General features: G+C 35.8%; 1 protein-coding gene across 9 annotated transcripts in view; it reads right to left on the bottom strand.

Annotated features, from left to right (window-relative positions):
* The window catches only part of LOC129031676 (putative uncharacterized protein encoded by LINC00269), a 378,338-nt gene that overhangs the window by 71,347 nt on the left and 286,579 nt on the right, over positions 1-20,412 (bottom strand). For 5 of the 9 annotated variants that reach the window (XR_008501088.2, XR_010122806.1, XR_010122804.1 and 2 more), the window contains one exon: positions 222-3,011. The exons of 2 other annotated variants lie outside the window; for them this stretch is intronic. The gene's annotated coding sequence lies outside the window, so the exon portion shown is untranslated. Of the gene's footprint in view, positions 1-215; positions 3,012-20,412 lie in introns of those variants that run through there. 2 more of the 9 variants (XR_010122809.1, XR_010122802.1) reach the window with 2 other exon arrangements.

Below are 20,412 nucleotides of genomic sequence, written 5' to 3'. Positions count from 1 at the left end.
AAAATTATCATTGTCTGGTCGGGTTCAGACAGGAGAATTGTCTGAACCTGGGAGGTGGAGGTTGCAGTGAGCCGAGATTGTGTCACTGCACTCCAGCTTGGGTGACAGAGCAACACTTCGTCTCAAAAAATAAAAAATAAAAATAAAAAATTTTAATTGTCTTAACAAAACCAGGTTTGTTGTTGTTGTTGTTGTTGTTGTTGTTGTTTTTTTTTGGCTTTAGAGCATTTGTTGGCAAATGATTATTTGGTTTAGCAATTGTTTCAGACAGTTCAAGATGTATGCCTTGAAAAAGAGCCCTGTGTTCAGACCATAACCTTTAAGAGACGGGAGGAATAATCTGAACCTGTAACAGCACCGACTGCTGTGTTCCTGAGTATAAATATTCCTGTCTTCAGCTGGCATTTAGCATTATAAAAGAAGAATGATGTCCTCTATTACAGCTAGGAAAGAACCATCAATTCAGTTTACAGGAAGATTTTCTAGGTCTTTGTGTCAATCATTTCATAAAATTATTGAATAAAAGAAATAGAAAAGGAGTGAAATGGCATAAATAATAGAAAAACATTGAAAACCTGCATACACTCAGTGTTTTCGAGCTTATGATGCAGATCTCAATTCAAATTTAACCTTCAAGCACAAATGTGAGAGAATGTGCCATCACTTGACTGAACATCCAAGGACAATCAATTTCATTCCATCTACTTAGTACACAATTAGACACCCATTATACAAAATACCAAAATCTAGGATTCAGATACTGATAGATTTATCTTTTTACTTGAATATTAAATTATCTGAATATTAAAAAGAGTATGCCTTGTAAATATGCAGCTTGAAGACTTATCACCTAGTGAACATACAAAGTAGATTCCATCAGAAACAGTACATTATCAGACCCCAGAAGCCTCTTCTGTGTCTCCTCTAAGTAATTCCTTCTCTCTTCAGAGGTAATAGTGTCTTATTTCTAACGCCATAGATTATTTTTGTCTCTCTGGGAACTTTATATAAATCAAGTCATACAGTGTATGTGATTGTGTGCTTGGCTATTGTTCACCAGTATAGCTATGAAAATTATCCGTTTTTGTACCAGTATAGCTATGAAAATCATCGTTTTTGTACATACATAGTTCATTTATTTTCGTTGCTGAAAAAGATTCTACTTTATAAACACACAAAAATCTTTAGTCACTCCTTCATTGGTGGACATTTGAATTGTTTTCAGCTTGGGGATACTACACAAATAATCTTGCTCTGATATTCTTGTACAGGTCTTCAGAGGACACGTGCAAGCATTTCTGTAGAAGATATACCTAAATGGAAAAGTGCGGGTTCGTGGATGAGCACATTCAACATTGTGAGTAGACAATGACAAATGATCTTCTCAAGTAGGTGTACAAATTACACTCTCTCCAGCAGTTCACGGGCCTTCCCATGCTCCATCTCTTCACCAATGCCTGGCAAAGTGAGTTTGTTTCATTTTTTTCATCATTCTGGTGGTCATGTAGTTATAATTCCCGGAGATTTAAATTCATGTTACCTTGATGATTAAAGAAGTTGGGGGATTGTTTCATATATTTGTTGACCTTTTAAATAAGCTTCTAACAATAGTCAAGTTTCTCGCCCATTTTTCTATTGAGTTATCTACCTTCTTACTGATTTGAAGGAATTCTGAAGAACAGTCCTTTTTTAGATTACATATGCTACAAATATTCTGTCCCTCTCTTTGACTTACTTTTTCACTCTCTTAGTGGTATCTTTTGATAAAGAGAAGTTCTTAATTTTAATATATTGACAAAATGTCAGTCCTTCCCTTGATGATTATTATATTTCTATTCTTTTTTTATCCCAACAACACAAACACATTATCCTAAGTAACTTTTTAAAGTCTGCATGGTTTTTACCTTTCTCAGTTAGAGTTTAAATAGAACCAATGTTTGAAACATTAGTTTCAAACTAGTGTTACGAAACAATGGTTAAATTTTATTTTTTCATTTGAATATCCAAATATTATTGAAAATACTTTCCTTTCTTCATTGCTCTGCTGAACTATTTTGTCATAAACCAAGTATTCATGCACGCTTGGGTTAGTTTTCATCCTCTCTATTCTGTTCCTTTGGGTCTTTGTCTATTCTCACACTACTAGTATATTTGTTTAATTATTGTATATTTATCTGCTTTTCTATTTTTAAGTCCTGATTTTTTATTCTCTTCTTCAATATTATCTTTGCTGTTCTTGGTTCTCTGTTTTCCATATACATTTTAGAATCCATTTACTCATTTCATTAAATAATTGTGCTTAGATTTGTAGGGGGTTCATTAATTTCATAGATAGATTTGGGAGAGAATTCTCAAAATTTGACATAGCTCTTCATTGATTGAGGTCATCTTTAATTACCTGTAATAATGTCTAAAATACTTATATAAAGACCATGAAACTGTTAGAGTTAATGCAATTATATCTAAGCTATTTTATATGGATTTAACCCTGGCTGTTTAGATCATTTAATTTAGATTTAATCCTAACAAATTATGCAATTATTATAGTATTTTGAAAGTTTTATTTTTGTTTTTGGTGTGTATAAATACAAGTGTTTTTTATAGATTGACTTGCATCTGGCACTAAATTAACATGTATTAATTATACTAATTTACCTATATATTTATTTGGACTTTCTGCATGGACAATCATGCAGAAAATAATATGTAAACTATTATCTGTAAAATAATATCTACTACCTAATTTAATGGAAACTAAAGTTGCTTATGCCCAAAACCTTGGAGACATTCTTGACTCCTTTCTTTTACTTATATCCCACATTCACGTTATTTTAAAAACCCTACCGGTTCTACCTTGAAAATAGGTCCAGAATTATCCCACTTTTCATCACTTTCACTGAGGCACCATCATCTCTTACTGGAATTGTTACAATAGCCCTCTAACTGGTCTTTCTCCTTCCATGTGTGACTTCTCTTCAACCAACAAATGACAGAGCCTCCACAGTGATCTGCTAGAAAAAGAAAAAAGAAAAAAAAATGTCACTTGCAAAAAGTGAGATTGTGTTACTCTTCTGCCCAAAATTTGCCATTCTTTCCATCTCACTCAGTAAAAGCCAAAGTTGTTAGAGCAGTCCAGGAGACCTGACTTGATCTGTGTCTTTATTACTTCTCCTACCTCAGCTTTTCTCTCCTCTGCTCATTGCCCAGCCTTCCTGACTTGGCTGCTATTTTTTAGACCAGCAAGAAACCCTCCTGCCACAGGACATTTGCACTTGTTATTTTCCCTGCCGGGAATATTTTCTCATTTTCTCCAAATATTTTCTCAGAGAGGCTTTCCCTGACCTGTTTAAGGTATAAGCTGTCCTTGGACCATCAGCTCTTTCTATCCTCCTATTTTTGCTTAATATTTTTCACAGCAATATAACTCACTAGTATATTTTATAGTTTATTGGTTGTCTCTCTCCACTAGAATGAAATATCCCTAGACTGTGATTTTTGTCTCTTTTTTTCTCTGCTGTATCTTCAGTGTCTTATGCAGTGCTGTGAACATATCTGGTACTCTAAATATTTATGTAATGAATTAATAAGACATGTACTTTTAAAAATGCAAAAGAATTCAAGTATTAGTTCCAGCTGTATTTATCAGGGAAGGCTTCTGAAAGTAGATGAGATTTGAAGTTGGTAATTAATTGAAAAATATGTATTAAGCATTAAATATATACCAGAGACTATGACAGTCAATGACAATAATGGAAAAAAAAATAAAGTCTAGTTTCTAATTTCTAGCAAACAAGCTTGCCTTCCTCTCCAACACATGTAGTCACTAAGCCTCTTCCTTTACATTAAAGAGATTTAGAAGAACAATTTTGGAAAGTCATATGGCTTTCTTCATTTACCACTGGAAGCTTAATGCCATTAACATTGAACTTATTTTGTATTTTTCCTGTATCTTTCTTCACTGTTCAAATTAGACTGTTAAAGAATACATTTTTTAAAAATTTACTGTTGAGTTTATTATTATTATTATTATTATTATACTTTAAGTTTTAGGGTACATGTGCACAACGTGCAGGTTTGTTACATATGTATACATGTGCCATGTTGGTGTGCTGCACTCATTAACTCCGGAAGAACTCTAAATACTATGTATTAAGTCAACTGCAAAACATGGCTTCTTAGCCTTTTGGCTAAGATCAAGTGAATTCAACTGCAAACAAATAAATTACAGAACATCAATAAACATCAGATTTCAATGGACTTGTGTTGGACTAGTCTTCTAATTATAGAAAGAAAGGTAAATAATCCTACCTAACGTTTGCTATTCTGTACACAAACTTACTCATGGGGCAAAGAGGTTAGGAGTTATAACAATATAATTTTTTCCTTATTCTTTCTATTTCAATAGAAAAGATGTATAGCATAACAGAATTTGCAATTTAAAAGTCACAATAATATTTAATGGTTGTTCAAACAACGTGGATATTAAGAGTTGATCAGATTAGAGATTCATCTCATGATGTTGGAGAAAGATTTTATAGACCTTAGCAAAACTTGAGTTATCTACTTTTTGTATTATCAACTAACCATTCTTAGATCAATATTTTGACTTTTTCAGTCTTGATAATATCTAAAAAAAGAAGTTAGCATTTTTGCTTCTTTTGAGATTGTAACTTGTTGAATTCGTTGTACTTTATAATTTACAAAGAAACTTTTCATGCATTAGCTCTGCTAATCTATAAATCACTCTGAGTTTGGCATGAGTGTCCTCATTCTATACAAGGGAAAAGTGAGTCTTACAGGAGTTAACTGAGTTTTTGGAGGGCAACAGCAAGAAACGTAAAAGCTGTGAGTTGAAATTAGGCCTGCTAGCAGTAAGACTCCATGGCTCTTTTTATTCTGCCCCATGGTACAGTCAAAATCCATGGAAGGTTTTAAGTTAAATACTATGATGCAAGAAATTATCTCAGGTTCTTGAGACTAGAGTTTTTGCATTGATAAAAATGACATTTTGGTGATTAAAAAAAAAACCAGTTGTTAAATGTATGAACAAAGGAAGCATTACTATTCTTCACCATACCTTCATGTCTCACTTTTCCTCTTGTAATTTTGTTACCTTTGAGGATTGGTATAATTAAATATTTTTTAAAGTAATGTCAGGTTTTGAATTTTACAAATCTATTATTTTATTATCACATAAAATTAGGTGGTCACGAAACCTTATAAAGTAGCCTAAGCATGTTTAAGATATTTTCTTTATTATTATCTTGTTTTTCCAATTGAATAGACTGCTAGTTATCATAACAATAAATAAATGATATCAATTGCTATACAGGGAGTTCTTGGTGAAAATTAATCTTTTTTTTTTTTTTTTTTTTGAGACAGAGTTTCGCTCTTGTCGCCTAGGGGCTGGAGTACAAAGGTGTGATCTCAGCTCACTGCAACTTCTGCCTCCTGGGTTCAAGAGAGTCTCTTGCCTCAGCCTCCTGAGTAGCTGGGATTACAGCCATGGACCACCACACCCAGCTAATTTTGTATTTTTAGTATAGATGTGGTTTAACCATGTTAGACAGGTTGGTCTTGAACTCCTGACCTCAGGTGATCCATCTGCCTGGGCCTCCCAAAGTGCTGGGATTACAGGCGTGAGCCACTGCATCTGACCCATTTATCTTTTGCATAAGTGGAAGCCCAGGAAATTATGCTGGCTGAAATCACTATGCTTTCATAGAAGCCTACAGAGAACTTAAGGAACTGCTGAAAGGTAACTTGAACCCCATATTTAGGGACGGAGAAGTCTTCTTGGGTAACATACTTGTTTCTAGGATAAGGGAATTAGGCCACATACGGGGCAAATCATAACCAACATCTACATATATACTTTTGACTTAATTTTCTCTATATATTATATTAAAGTAGTTTTTTTTCCAATTCAATTTATCAGGGAAATTTCCAAATTTGCCAAATTTTGGAAATTATTGCCACTGGCAACACTATTGTTTTAAGGACTCTTTAATTGGTATTTCAAAAGACTAGGTGTGTGTATCCTGTGATTAAAATCACTGAATTTCTTCTTTGTGTTTGTAGACCACTGCCAAAAACAATAATGACTAAATTTAATAAGCAACATGTCAGACTTGCAGTAATTGTTAGAACAAGTTGAGACCCCAAAATATATGACTTGTCATAGAACAGATTATAGCATATTGTACTGCCTTTTATCCATTTAAGAAATCAAAATTATAAAGAGAAGATCAATAGTTCTTTTTATATCATGTGTCTATATATTCCTTTACCCAATATAGATGTGATGAGAATTACTATATCAGTATTACTGTATCTATATACTTTAGAGACAAGGTTAAATTGACGAGTCATGGAAAAAAAATCACAGCTTTCTTAAGGGGCCTTAAAATTCACTTATCTCACTTATCAATCTGATAATAGATACATCTCTCCCACAACCTTTTTTCTTTGTTCTTTTTTTTTTTTTTTTTTTTTTTTTTTGAGACAGGGTCTCACTCTGTCACCCAGGCTGGAGCGCTGCCGTGCAAACACAGCTCACTGTAGACTTGACCTCCCAAGACTCAAGTGATCCTCTCACCTCAGCTTCCCGAGTAGCTGGGACTACAGATGTGTGCGAACATGCTCAGCTAATTTTTGTATTTTTTGTAGAGATAGAGTCTCATCATGTTGCCCAGGCTGGTCTTGAGCTCAAGCCATCCGCCCTCCTTGGCCTCCCAAAGTGCTGGGATTACAGGCATGAACCACCACGCCTGGCTCCCACATCCTTCTAATGATTCGGTCAATGTTTTAATACCTCCAATGATGGAGAATCCACAAGCTTGTGAGTAGAGGCACCTAACTGTCAGGGGTCCACTGAGGATGGAAGGGAAGAGAGTTCCAGAACAAATGACAAGCATGTGGAAAGGAGGCAAGACTTCCAAGTGAGAGGCAGCATGGAGAGCAGTTCAAGAATATAAACAATGCAAGTGTGAGTGGAACACAGCATGGGGGAGAGTGGGTTCAGCTGAGCTTGCAGAGATGAACGAGGCCTGGCTATGCATAGACTTGACAGAAAGTCATGACAACAATATTGGCTTTCTCTTAAGAGCAATGTGAAGCCTTAAAGGAAGTGAAATCATGCTGTGGCATGACCATCTTTAAGATGGTCATCAAGAGACGATTTAAGGAATCCCATCAGGAACAAATTGTGGAAGTCCAAGAGATAGGATGGTAACTTGCACTCCAGTAATGGTGTGGAGATGGGGAGAAAATGATAGGCTTGAGAGGAAAAAAGGGAATATCGCCCTCCTCCCCAACCACATTCCAGGCATGTGCATCATGGTCCTCCTGAATACAGCCACTGGCTGGTGTGTAATGCCCATGCAAGTCCAGCATCATTTTTCATGGTTATTAGCTATATGCAGGATTTTTTGGTTCAGGTTCACACCCTATGTTCCATGCTGTGCTCAGCTGATTTTATAAGAGGTCAGGGAAGAACAGCTTGTGGTGTGTCACAACATGTGCACGTTGCCTCCTCCTGGAGCTGGCACATCATAGGCAGTGGGAGGAATGCTGAGTGCCAGCAGGCCACAGGTGCAGAATGAAAGGCTCACCCACTCCCTGTGGGCCCTGGGTTTAAAAGCTTTAAACACCTGCCAAATCTGTAGACTTAACCAGCCCAGCCTAGCTCAGCAGCCCTTTCTCCCACCTGCCGGAAGAACTATTACAATCAATAAATAAACAGACTCAATCAATCAAAACTTCCCATAAACAGTCCCATGAAATGCACCATGTCCTTAGAAAGAATGCATTAACCTTTTTAAATTCACTACCAATAGCTCAACAAAAAGCCCAGTGTGATTGTCCTCTGAATAAATGATAATAAGGAGGGATGGCAGGCATTGTCGCATATGAGAGGCACACCAGAGTCTTTAGGCAAGAGAAGCAAGAGTATGATAACAAATGTTTTGGACATTATGTTTACTACTTGGTGTAATTTACTTATTGGTCTAAATTTGACTAGCAAACTGCAACCTGCAAGCTAAATGCAGTCTATCACTTGTTTTTGTTAAGTTTTATTGGAACACAGCCATGCTCATTTGTTCATATGTTGCCTATGGCTGCTTTCCTTTCATGCTACAACAGCAGGGTTAAGTGGATGCAACAGAGACTGTATGACCCACAAAGCTTCAAATATTTAATGCCTGTCCCTTAAAAGAAAAAGTGGCTGGGTGCTATGGCTCATGCACTTTGGAAGGCTGAGGTGGGAGGGTCACTAGAGCCCAGGAGACTGAGGCTGCAGTCAGCCATGATCATGTCACTGCTCTCCAGCCTGGGCAACAAAGCAAGACCCTGCCTCAAAAAAAGAAAAGAGGAAAAAATGTACCAACTCTGGTCTATCACTGAACAGAACTTGGTTTAAGAGAGTAGTAGACTTCTTTTAGCAACTTTTACACCGAGTTCTTGATGTTCACGCATATAGTTACTACTCATACAGAAACCTTTGAATCCAAATTCTATTTGACTCTAATAAGGGATGAAAATAAAATTGTTGAGAATAGATGGAAATGAAATTGTTGTTTCTTTTTGAAGTAAAAAATCAGGCTAAATGTTGCTTTTAGAGCAGCTATTTTTGTGTGTTTGAAGAGCATAAGCTTTCATTTTTTAAAAAAAGAGTTATTAAATTAAGCCTCTGAAATAATAATGATCTGAGGAGAAAATTGCTTTTGAAGAACTCAAAAAAAGCTTTTTTAAAATCGACATTTGATAAAGAAAAGCTCTCAAATGTTCAAGCTCCATCCAACTGCCCTGAGTTCCCCCAAATTCACAACCCTCTAATAGAAAATATGTTAAATAGTAAGAGGCTCATAGTGGAATGTACTATGTCAAGTGACTTTATATTATAAGATCTGTCTACTTTAACATGAAAACTCAGCTGCAATCACCCTACTGCCTTAGGCACACTATAAATCCATTCCTACACAACTGTCCTTCTGCAAAAACAGTCATACTGCTTAGGTTCCTTACTCAGAAACTGACATCTCAACTGCTTGGTTCTTTGACCAGTGAACACCTTGAACCAAGTTAAATCAAATAAATGTCCTCAGCGTTGGAGCACAGTAAATGGTGAATTTGATTTGTTTTCTAACATGATCTATCTGAATAGTTTGAAAGAAGAGCTTGAGACAGTAGAATCTAGGGCTGGCAGGCGCCTTAGAGTGGTTTGATTTAACAACGGCCACACAGCTAGTATTTAACAGAGTTCACGAGAGAATCCAGAATTCCTATTTTTGACTAAAACATTGGCAGACATTGAAAGGTCTAACAAGACAAAAATGGGGCATAGCAGGGCACAACTCTCACCCACTGTTGGTAGAAGTGTGAACTGGCACATCACTTTTAACAATCTGGAATTATCTTGTAGGTTAAATATGTGCATAGACCATGACTCAAAGTTTACTCCTAGATATATTCTAAAGAAACTTGCACAGGAATGCTTGGAGTCATAATCTACATTGTAACAGTGGAAAAAATGACACAAATATTTATCAACAGGAACAGGTGGATAAATAGTGATACATTCATGCAATAGAATACTCTTTAGCAGAGACACTGAAAGAACTGTAGTCTGTAAGAATCCCAAAAACAAAATGTCAAAAAAAGCAAATCCCACAGGAATACACATATGCGATATTAACATTATGTGATATTATGTACGTTGGCTAATTTTATGTGCCAACTTAGCTAAGCTATGGTAGCCAGTTTTGGATCATACATCAGACTAGATATTGCTATGAAGGTATGTTTTAGATGTGATTAGTATTTAAATCCATACATTCCAAACAATGTAGATTACCCTCCAGAATACGGGTGGACCTCATCCAATCAATTGAGGGTCTTACGGGAAAAGGCAGATCACCTGAGAAAGGAGGAATCCTGCCTCCAGACTGACTTGGGACTCAACATTAACTCTTCCTTGGGTTTTCAGGTGGTGGCCTGCTCTGCAGTTTTCACATTTCCCAGGCCTCACACTGTGTGCCAATTCCTTAAAATAAATCTTATCTATACCTGCCTATGTACCTACCTACCTACATGGCTTTATCCGATGCTTAAATGCAATATTGACCACAGTAAGGATTCCTATCTGATAGGCCTTGTAATTAAAAAAGAAAAAAAAAAAACCATGGTTTTTGGATTAAGACAACTTCCATCCTAGCTACCCCCAAAATCTGTATGTTTTGAAATTAATGACTCTGTGGATCTTTTATTTTTCCTTTACAAAATAGAGATTATAACAGAGTTTTGTTTGAGGACTAGATCATATAATGAATGAATGTGGCCAAAATACTAAAAAATATGAATTTACTTTTTCTGTTGGGTGCTCTGAGATCTTATTCAGCAGATAGATGATAAACAAAATAATAGGCTAAAAGTCCCAAAGGCCTGCTTTAACTTAAAGCCAGTATTTCTATGGAACACACTTCTCACTATATCCTTCAAGAATGAGGAATTATTTTTCATGCATCAAATTAACAAAATTGAGAAAGACTTAAAACCTCCAGTGCAGGCAATGCTAAAAGGGAGAGGGTACCCTCATCCTTTGCTGGTGGAAGCGTGGATTCCTACAAACTTCTGGGAAAATAATAGGACTCTATCCACACGCAAAACCAAAAGCAGCATTATGTAAGGATATACGTGAAAGGATGTGTGTTGTAGTAATATTTGTAGTAGCAAACAACTGAAAATAACCTCAATTTATTTGCAATTGTCAATTCATAGTAGAATGTTTTAAGTAAATGAGAGGGCATATAGGTAGTATGGAATACTCTGATCTACTGATAAGTATGAGTATAATTATACTATATCTATTTGTTGGACTGGATGGTCATGCCATATTTTTTAGTGCTAAAAGCAAATTGCAGAGTAACCTGTTTAGCTGGATATTATTTTTGTTTTTGCACACACACACACACACACACACACACACAGAAAAAAACACACATTTGCATATAATTGAATAAACCTGAGATATATAAAAATAAAGATACAAATTGTAACATTAGTTAGCTGAAGGTAGAACAATGGGACTTAAGAATATTAACTTTTCATTTATATATTTATTGTTTAAATTTAAAAATCAATCATTCATTATTGTGGTGAAGTAAAACAAATCCAGTTAACAAGTTTCATTGGGTATCTAAGACCTTTAACTGTATAGTTAATCACTAATTATGTACACAGGCTTTGAATATAATACTTCAATAATTGGCCTTAAATATGCAGTTGGTATCAAGACTCTTAAGTGGGTCTACCAACCTTTGTTCTTCTTCACCTGAGCCCAAAGGTAAATTTTTTGTTTTAAATTTCTCCAAAACTTCTTTTTCTTTTATCTCTCTATCAATAGCACAATAAAGAGCTGACAAGAAAAAGAAAAATCTGTTTATATTTTTGCCTACTGTTCTTTTGAGTACCTATTTTTAGCTTTGTTCCTCTTGATATTTACCAAGAAAATATATACATGCTTTTAAAATAATTAAGCAAAATACAGAATAATGTTTCAATTCCAAGATGTTTACAATTTTTGCTTGTTTCTATTCATTTTTAAGGGAGTATGTCAAACTTCCATCTCTCTTATTTATGCCTAACTTGAGTTGTGTGTCACTTAATTTTGACAACCTACTGTAATTATCCTTTAAGAAACTATTCCTACAATGTACAAGATTAGCCTAAATGCTATTAAATAACAATATTTAATGGTTACACACAAGTAACTACTACTACTGAGCAATCCTCTCTATGACAAATACTTGGAGTTAATTTCAAAAAGTAGAAATGAATTCATGTCGATTCATTCACACTGTCTCACTAATTTGCATTTTAGATTTGAAATCAGCATTTAGCAAAATAAGAGGTACACCCAACCATTTTCGATACTCACATACTTTTATGGCTTTTTGTTTTTGAATCCTATGACTTAGACAAAAAGCTGAGATATGTGGATGTTTCCTCTAATTTTATATAGCCTTGTGTCTTAAGAAGAATACGCCATTGTCATGATTTCTGTGATTATTGGCAAATGTCCCTCTTTTTAGTCTCCTTCCCCATACCAGGTGGAGATCTCATTTGTGACTCCACCTCTGTGACCTACTCTCAGAGCCAGTTGTGGCTACTTATTTAAAGCAACAGCAATTTCGTGTGTCATTCATGTTTGTCTTCAGACCTGGAATTTGGCCATTGTGAGTTGTCAAAGAGGCCAAACTACAAACTGCTATGGTCTGAGTTCAGAACAGAAGTTCTTCTTATAAGGATGAGTTCAATTCACCATGCTCTTCTGGGCCCCAAAACATAGAGAAGCAATGCTTCAGACAATTACAGCTCAGTCTGACCTTCCACTTTCTTAAATTAATAGTTCAAATTTCTCTATGTTTATTAAATCGCAAATCTGCTAATTTCCCTTCTTCTTCCCAAGAAGGAACTTTTTTCCAATCAATCTAGAGACAATAGAAGCCATCTGTATTAGTTTGCTGGGCTATCATTACAAAGTATCACAGACTGGCTGGCTTAGACAATAGGAATTTATTTTCTCACAGTTGTGGAGGCTAGAAGTTTGAGATCAAGGTGTTCACATGTTTAGTTTCTTCTGAGACCTTTCTCCTTTTCTTGCAGATGGCTGCCTTCTCCCTGTGTCTTCTTCTGGTGTTCCTCTGTGTTTGTCCATGTCCTAATCTTCTCTTCTTACAAGGATATCAGTTAGCATTAGGGCCCAACCATATGACTTCATTTTACCTTAATTACTTTTTAAAATACGCTATCTCCAAATACTGTGACATTTTGTGATACTGAGAGTAAAGACTTCAGCATACACATTTCGGGGTGGGGGAGGTTCTGTATTAGTCTGTTTTCACATTGCTATAAAGATATACCTGGGACTGGGTCATTTATAAAGAAAACAGTTTTAATTGACTCACAGTTCCGCATGGCTGGAGAGGCCTCAGGAAACTTAATCATGGCAGAAGGGGAAGCAGGTTCATCTTACATTGGGGCAGGCAAGAGAGGGTGTGAGCATGTGAAGGAGGAACTGTCAAACACTTTTAAAACCATCAGATCTCCTGAGAACTCACTATCAGGAGAACAGCATGGGGAAACTGCTCCCATGACCTATCACTTCCCACTGGGTTCCTCCCTCGACATGCGGGGATTATGGGGATTACAATTCAAGATGAGACTTGGGTGGGGACATAGCCAAACTATATCAGGGTCATAATTCAGTCCATAACTCACTTTCCACCTGCAAACCTACATGTGCACCACATTCTCTCCTCCTCCCTTCAGTTAGTTTATGACCAATTCTTCTAACAGGATCCTAAGTCCTCCCTCCTTATCAGGAGTTTTGAGCTAGTAATTATTGCTTCTCTTCCTATGAAATCAGTCCTACAGAAAAGTAATATTTCTCAAATATCTTTCATCTAAAAAATAAATAAAATAAAGCAACACATTTATCACACCCCTGTTTCCCACACCTCCCCAAGCTGGACTCAGGTCATATATCATCAGAAAAGTGACCCCAAACATAAATACAAAGTTTGATAACTCACATAGGTACCCACCAGCTAGGTGAGGAACCAGAGCACTGCTAGCTGGCCACAAACCCCTCACCCAGTTGTGGCCTCTTGCAATCATTATTTCCTCTCTTCTGCTTAAGGGAGATCACTCTCCTGACTCAGAACACTACAGTTTAGATTTGCCTGTTTGTATAACTTGATCATATGCATTCTTTTATTATTATTTCTCAACATCATACTTTAAAAGTTCATCCGTGCTAGTGCAGCAATTCATTCATTTCCATTTCTTATCATTTCTCATGGTATAAACTCGATGAGTTTTAACAAAAATAAGTGGTCATGTAACCACCACCTCACAAAAGACATAGAACATTTCCAACACCCCAGAATGTTTTCTCATGTTCCTTTGTAGTCAATCCTCTCCCCAACCTACAGACCCAGAAAACCATTGATCTGCTGTCACTACAATTTTGCCCTTTCTAGAATTTTACGGAGATGGAATCATACTGTATATAGTCATTTGTTTCTGTCTTATTTCACCCAGCATGATGCTTTTGGAATTCGTCCATGTTGTTGTATGTATTGGTAGTTTGTTCCTTTTTATTACTAAATTACATTTCATTGCAGGAATGTACTACCATCTGTGTATCCATTGGCAAGTTGGACATTATTCACTGTAGTTTTAATTTGCATTTCCTTGTTACTGATGGCATTATCAATCATATATCTATGTTCTATGTGTCTGCCCAATATTCTTCCTCCTTGTCCTGTTATAGACTTTCTTATTCATTTGCTTTCTTGATTCTCTCAATTGTATGCCTGTTTTCTATTTTGGTAATTTCTGTCTTTTCCCATTCTTTTCTACATTTTACTTTATTTGCATTGAATTTGCTGTTCTATTTCTATAGTTCTACTCCAAACATTTGAGGGTGCTACAGATTAAAAATTTATGCATCATAAATAGCTGTTTACCTATTGACTAACACATAGCAACTGACTTGAAAATTATATCTTCTAAAGGATATTTTAAAATATTTATAAAACCATAAACCATGGTTTTTATATGACTGAAATTTAGCAAGATACAAAGATGCCTAAGTTTATTATTGCACATGACCTGGATATTCTGTTTGTACCAACAATTTTTGGAATAGAAATAAAATTAATTCATCCCTCATTTATAAGTATGATACATTTTCTCAGAAAAGTAAATGTTTGCCTTCTTTTCAGCAAAATAATTATTATAATAATACAATTAAAAATTTTACAAAATTAGTTGTCTATTGACAAATTTAAAAGTTTTTCATGAAATATTATGGGTCTTAGATGATTTTAATTTCAATTTGGAGAAATTTTGCTCTGCTAAGATTTTGGCAAATACAACAATCATCAAATTTATCTAAGGATTTTATATATAACATTCAAGAATTATAATGGAGTTATATTTAATAGATATTAAAATTGGAAAACATTACAAAATATTTTAATTTCTTAATGTAAATTGTTATCACACACATTGCAATTTTCCCTATCTCTTAAAACATTCTAGATCCAAATAGTAGTGTAAATAATCAGCTTCCCCTTTCCTAGGTTATACACAAAAATTAACTTAAAATAAATCATAAACCCCAATGTAAAAGTTAAAAAAACACATAGAAAATATGAGTAAATTTTTGTGACCTTGGGTTAGGCAAAGCCTACTTACTTGTGGCACCCGAAGCACAAGCAATAATGAATTATGGATAAATTGGCCTTCAGCAAAGTGAAGACTTTTGTGCTTCAAAGGATACCATCAAGAAAGTGAAACAATAATCACAAAATGGAAGAATATATTTGCAAATCATATGTGTGCTAAGGGACTAGTATCTAGACTACATAAACAACTTTTACAATTCAATAATAGAAAGACAAACAGCCCAATTTTTAAAGTGGACAAAGGCTCTGAAAAAACATTTCTCCAAAAAAGATAGACAATAATCACACGAAAAGATGCTCAGCATCATTAGCCATTAGGAAAACACAAATCAAAACTACCATGAGATGCCAAATTATACCTACTAGTTTGTCTATAATCACAAAGGCAGAAAAATAACAATTGTTGGCAAAAATAAGGAGAAATTGGAACTCTCATATACTGCCAGTGAAAACGTAAAATAGTGCAGCCACTTTGGAAAACCGTCTTGCAGTTCCTAAAAGTTTAACATAGAGTTGCCAATGACCCATCAATTCTATTCCTAGGATATACCCAAGAGAAATAAAAGAATATGTCCACACAAAAATTTGTACATGATTGTTCATAGAAGCACTATTCATAACAGCCAAAAAGTGAAAAATGTCTATCGATTTATGAATGGATAAATTAAATGTCATTTATCTGTGCAAGGAAATATTATCCAGCAATAAAAATGAAGCACTAATACATTTCAAGGATAGAACTTGAAAACAATATGCTAAGTGAAAGAATCAGTCTCAAGCTTTATGTATGTTTCATCTGCAGTATGGGGGAAGGGTGCTCCCTCAGGCTCTAGGCTTCAAGGATTCTCGTGGTCATTTTTGCCTTGTAAATCTATTGAAATCTTTGCTCAGTATCTCAACTCCACAGCGGTTTTGTTTTTCCAGAATCATCAGATGTTTCTATGTAGTTTTCCTTCTTCTCCAAGATGTTGGCCTTGTCATAATTCCAATTATTTTAGTCAGATGTTTTTTTCTACTTTTATACAGCTTTTATGAGCAGTGGGAGGATTTGTCTAAACTGCCCTGAAGGCTGGGTGGGCTGGCCCATGCCTGTAATCCCAGCACTTTGGGAAGCCAAGGCAGGAGTATTGCTAGAGCTCAGCAATTCAAGACCAGCCTGACCAACACAGTGAGACCCCCATCTCTACAAAGAATAAAAAAAATAAAAAATTAGCTGGGTGTGGTGCTGCATGCCTGTAGCCCCAGATACTTGGGAGGCTGAGGCAGGAGGACCATTTGTGCACAGGAGTCCAAGGTTGCAATGAGCCATGATCATGTCACTGCACTCCAGCCTAGGTAACTGAGGAAAACCCTGTCTCTGTAACAGAAAAATTCATTAATTAATTAATAGTTTGCCCTGACCACCGTTACTGAAAGCCTCTCCTGCGGCATGATCTTTTTTTAAAAAGATGAATTTGATTATTTTTATTATGTCATTAACCTGCTTTCACTGTCCTTAGGATTACTTTAAAAACCTTCCATCTGGTTTATAGTGCCCAGACTGTTTTGTTTCCTGCTCCCAACAGTAGCTATCACAGATGCCCTTCCTTACATGCTACCCTCTAGTGATCCTGGCCTTTCTCCTGGTTCCTCTGGGTAACATGTCTCCTCTCAACTCAGAACCTGACCTTGAACCTCTTCAACTTTTTCCCCAACAATTTTGTCAAAATTCTGCTCATTGGTCAAATGCTAGCCAGAGCCCTAAGGCTCATTTTTAATAAATGTCTCATTGGAGATTAAGACATAAACCAGAAAGTATGTTTTTAATTTATAAATTTCAGGCTAGTCTCACCCTGTATCAGATATTCCTGTGGCTCCTGGGAGCTAAAACATGTGTTCACAGTTTCTTAGGACAGTAATCTTCTCTGCACAGTGGCCCCCAGAGTTTGAAGTTGGGGTGGTGGCAAACCACTGATGGTGTCCAACTAGGGCGTCGAGCACATGCAGCAAGGATTTATCATTTTTTTGATTATGCAACATTCATTTCCCTTTCTGGTGGTACCAGAGTTAGAATTTCCTTTGGAGAAATGCTCTCTCTCCCATTGCACACATTCTTCTGGAACTGCAACTCAAGCACCCTTCTATCACCACTCAAGGAATGGACACATGCTCTAAGCCCATTAGGCTTCCTGCTCTGAATCTTTCAGTCTCCACCAGAGAGTTGCAAACTGTGTGGGGAGGGCTGGAGAGTGAAGCTCATTCACCATGTAATTACCCTTGGAAATGACTTACAGTGATGAATTCATGTCACCTACTTCATTTCTTCCTAATATTGGTTTTTATTGCTTGCAGCTAAATAAATCAAACAGCAACCATAGTATTTATTAGCATTCATTCACAAAATAAGAATATTCGTAAATTTACGATTTTCCTTTCAAGTATCGGATAGAACCAGTTTTGTTATGACATAACTTTAAAACTCTCCCTATATTTGTTAATCTCCCTTTCCAACAACAATAAAAAATAAGGCTTCGGGCTTAGAACTTTGGGAAACAAAACCATTTACTGCTGGAATTCAATGAAATTGATTGTATTATATTTCCTTTTACATTAATTTCTATTTATGATAAGTGCTGTTGGTTTTCCATTTATGGTGTGTTACATAAAAAATGTTTAAAAAGAAACATAAAAAAAATTTTTTAAATTGAACAGTTGTAGGCTAACATGGGAACAATCAAGAACATGTGAGAATGACTGAAGCTTGGAAAACACAGCTTAAGCAAAGGGATCTGGGCAGTGTCCAGTTTAGTGGTTAGTCTAACCCACTCCTCATCATACTCCCACAATCAAATCTTCCTTCTTTTCCAATATCCCTTAAAAAAAAAATCCCAGCCTCTTTTATTAAACCTTGTTCCCTACTATCTTAAATTTTTTTTCTGATTATCTTCTTTGGAGTTCTCAGGTTGACTTTGTCTACGTCCTAACTATATCAAAGTCCAATTTCGTATAACACAGCAGATTCTGCTGTGGTGTGGTTAAAACAGCAGGCACTCCAAAAGCCGTCAAAAAAGCAAAGACTTCTAAGGCAGTTTATTTTTAATGCATAAATTAGTCAGAGTAAAAGTGATTTTAAATGTTTTTGTGTGCATAAGACCACGTTGCCATGCTAGATGAATCCAATCAGCCAGAAATTGCTCAGCTTACAACCAGGTCACTGTGCAGCCCTCAAGCTTACTTCAAGACAGGCACTGGGCTTTGAATCCAAGGGAGCTTTTGAAATGCAAGTGGCTGTAGGCTCCATCTTTTCTAGTTCCAGAAAGCTCTTCCTAAGGTGGCTGTTCTTTAAGCCCCTTGTATACAATTTCCCTACATTCCTTCTACTCTCTCCCTACTTTTTGGTATATTTTTCTTGGCTCTTGTCTTCCTTCAGTCTTTCTGTTTTTCATTTGCGGTGATGAAATCAATAATTAGACTCTAATGTGAATCCAAATGCAAAATGCCTTTATAAAATTAAAAGAATAAAACCAACACTTTGTTTTCATTTATACTCTTCAGCAGTCTTTAGTTGTCATTTAGCAGTAAAATTTTATCAGAATATTCAATACTGATAATGCTGCCAATCTTATTTTCAAAGTTGAGGCTTTTCATGTGGGCTGTGGTTGGCACTGCACTTAGCCTGATTTGGATTCTATTTAATCTCTTTGGCTTCAACTGACATTGGGAGGCAACGAAAACCAGCAATCAGCCTGCCATGAATTTGCCATGGGACTACATACTGTAGCAGAAATAACCATATAAATTTGCTGAGGAAAGACAAATTCACAGCAGGCCAACTACAGCAGCCTGGCCCCCATATGTTAATGGGACTCCAGAGAAAGGGACGCCTGAGGCATGAGCACAGAATAAGGAAGGCGCCAAGGAGAGGGTATGTATACTTTCCCTGAGATATCCCTTTCACCAGGGCAAAGGCCACTGCATTGCCATCAGTAAAGAAAGGAAGGCAGCATGAAAGGGTAAAGCAGCACTTTCAAGAAATGATGAAGACTAGGTTTGAGACCAATCTTTGCTGTAGAATAGTTGTGTACTTTTGGGTAAGCCATGCAGCCTTCCTGAACCTCAGTTTCCTTTTGTGCAAATGGGAGTAAAAATTATTGCTATGAAAAATTCAGAGAACAACTGTGAAGGTCAAATACAAAAATGTGTATGAGTATTGTCTTATGAAATATAAATGAATATAAAATGGTCTGATTAATCATTATCTTAAATTTCTTAATAATAGGAGTAAACACTTTGCCTTTGAGTTGGGCAGGCAGCTATTAGCATTCAAACAGTATATGCATAAAAATAAATTTAATGGTATCTAAATCTCAGAGGAACTTTTTGTGCTTTCATTTTCAAATAAGCTTTCCTCATGATGGATCATTATTGAAGAGTTTCTCAGCAACGGAAAAAAGTTATCCATGGGAGAGATTGAAATGGAATAAGCTGATTTTAACATGCAAAGTGGCTATTTCTATTTCTACATGTGGTTATAAAGACTCTCTGTATTCCCTTCTCTAACCACCCACTGTATATTCTTCTTCCTAAAGAGATCCATTTACTTTCTGTGTCTTAATAATACTGCCGGTTTTCTGAGGAGTTTTATGATGCTGGGAGAGTGATGTACAAAATCAGTTGAGATATTTATGAAATCTAGACCTGGCTACTAATAAAATGAGAGAATAAATAGGCAATCTTAGAACAATAAGATATATACTATTCCCGAAAGGTAAAGACTGCACACTCAGTCCATAGGGCAGATGGGAACAGAATCAGGTAAGATAAGAAAACAAAACAAAACACCACCAAGTGTATATAATAACTTGGTGAGAGTACCTGCAATAGTCATGAGATGAACTACAAAAATGTACTACCATTTTTTAAAAGTTACTTAAATTAAGTTGATGTTAAAGTAAATTTTTGCAACATACTGTGTGTGTGTGTGAGAATGCAATGGTTCTATTCCATCATTAACGAAGTATAAATTTTTATTTTGTCTTTATCTCAGTTGTAGTGATATTCTGATTTGGGTGATTCTACTACACTAAGCAAATACTCAAAAAACAGACCTCCCAAACCATGTGATAGTTCATAACAGTATTCGCTTCAATCTACTTTGTTTGATATTAATATTTTT

The sequence above is a fragment of the Pongo pygmaeus genome, chromosome 11 (genome assembly GCF_028885625.2).
Source record: "Pongo pygmaeus isolate AG05252 chromosome 11, NHGRI_mPonPyg2-v2.0_pri, whole genome shotgun sequence".
In the NCBI taxonomy this organism is placed as follows: domain Eukaryota; kingdom Metazoa; phylum Chordata; class Mammalia; order Primates; family Hominidae; genus Pongo; species Pongo pygmaeus.
This window is presented reverse-complemented; position numbering and strand designations above follow the sequence as displayed.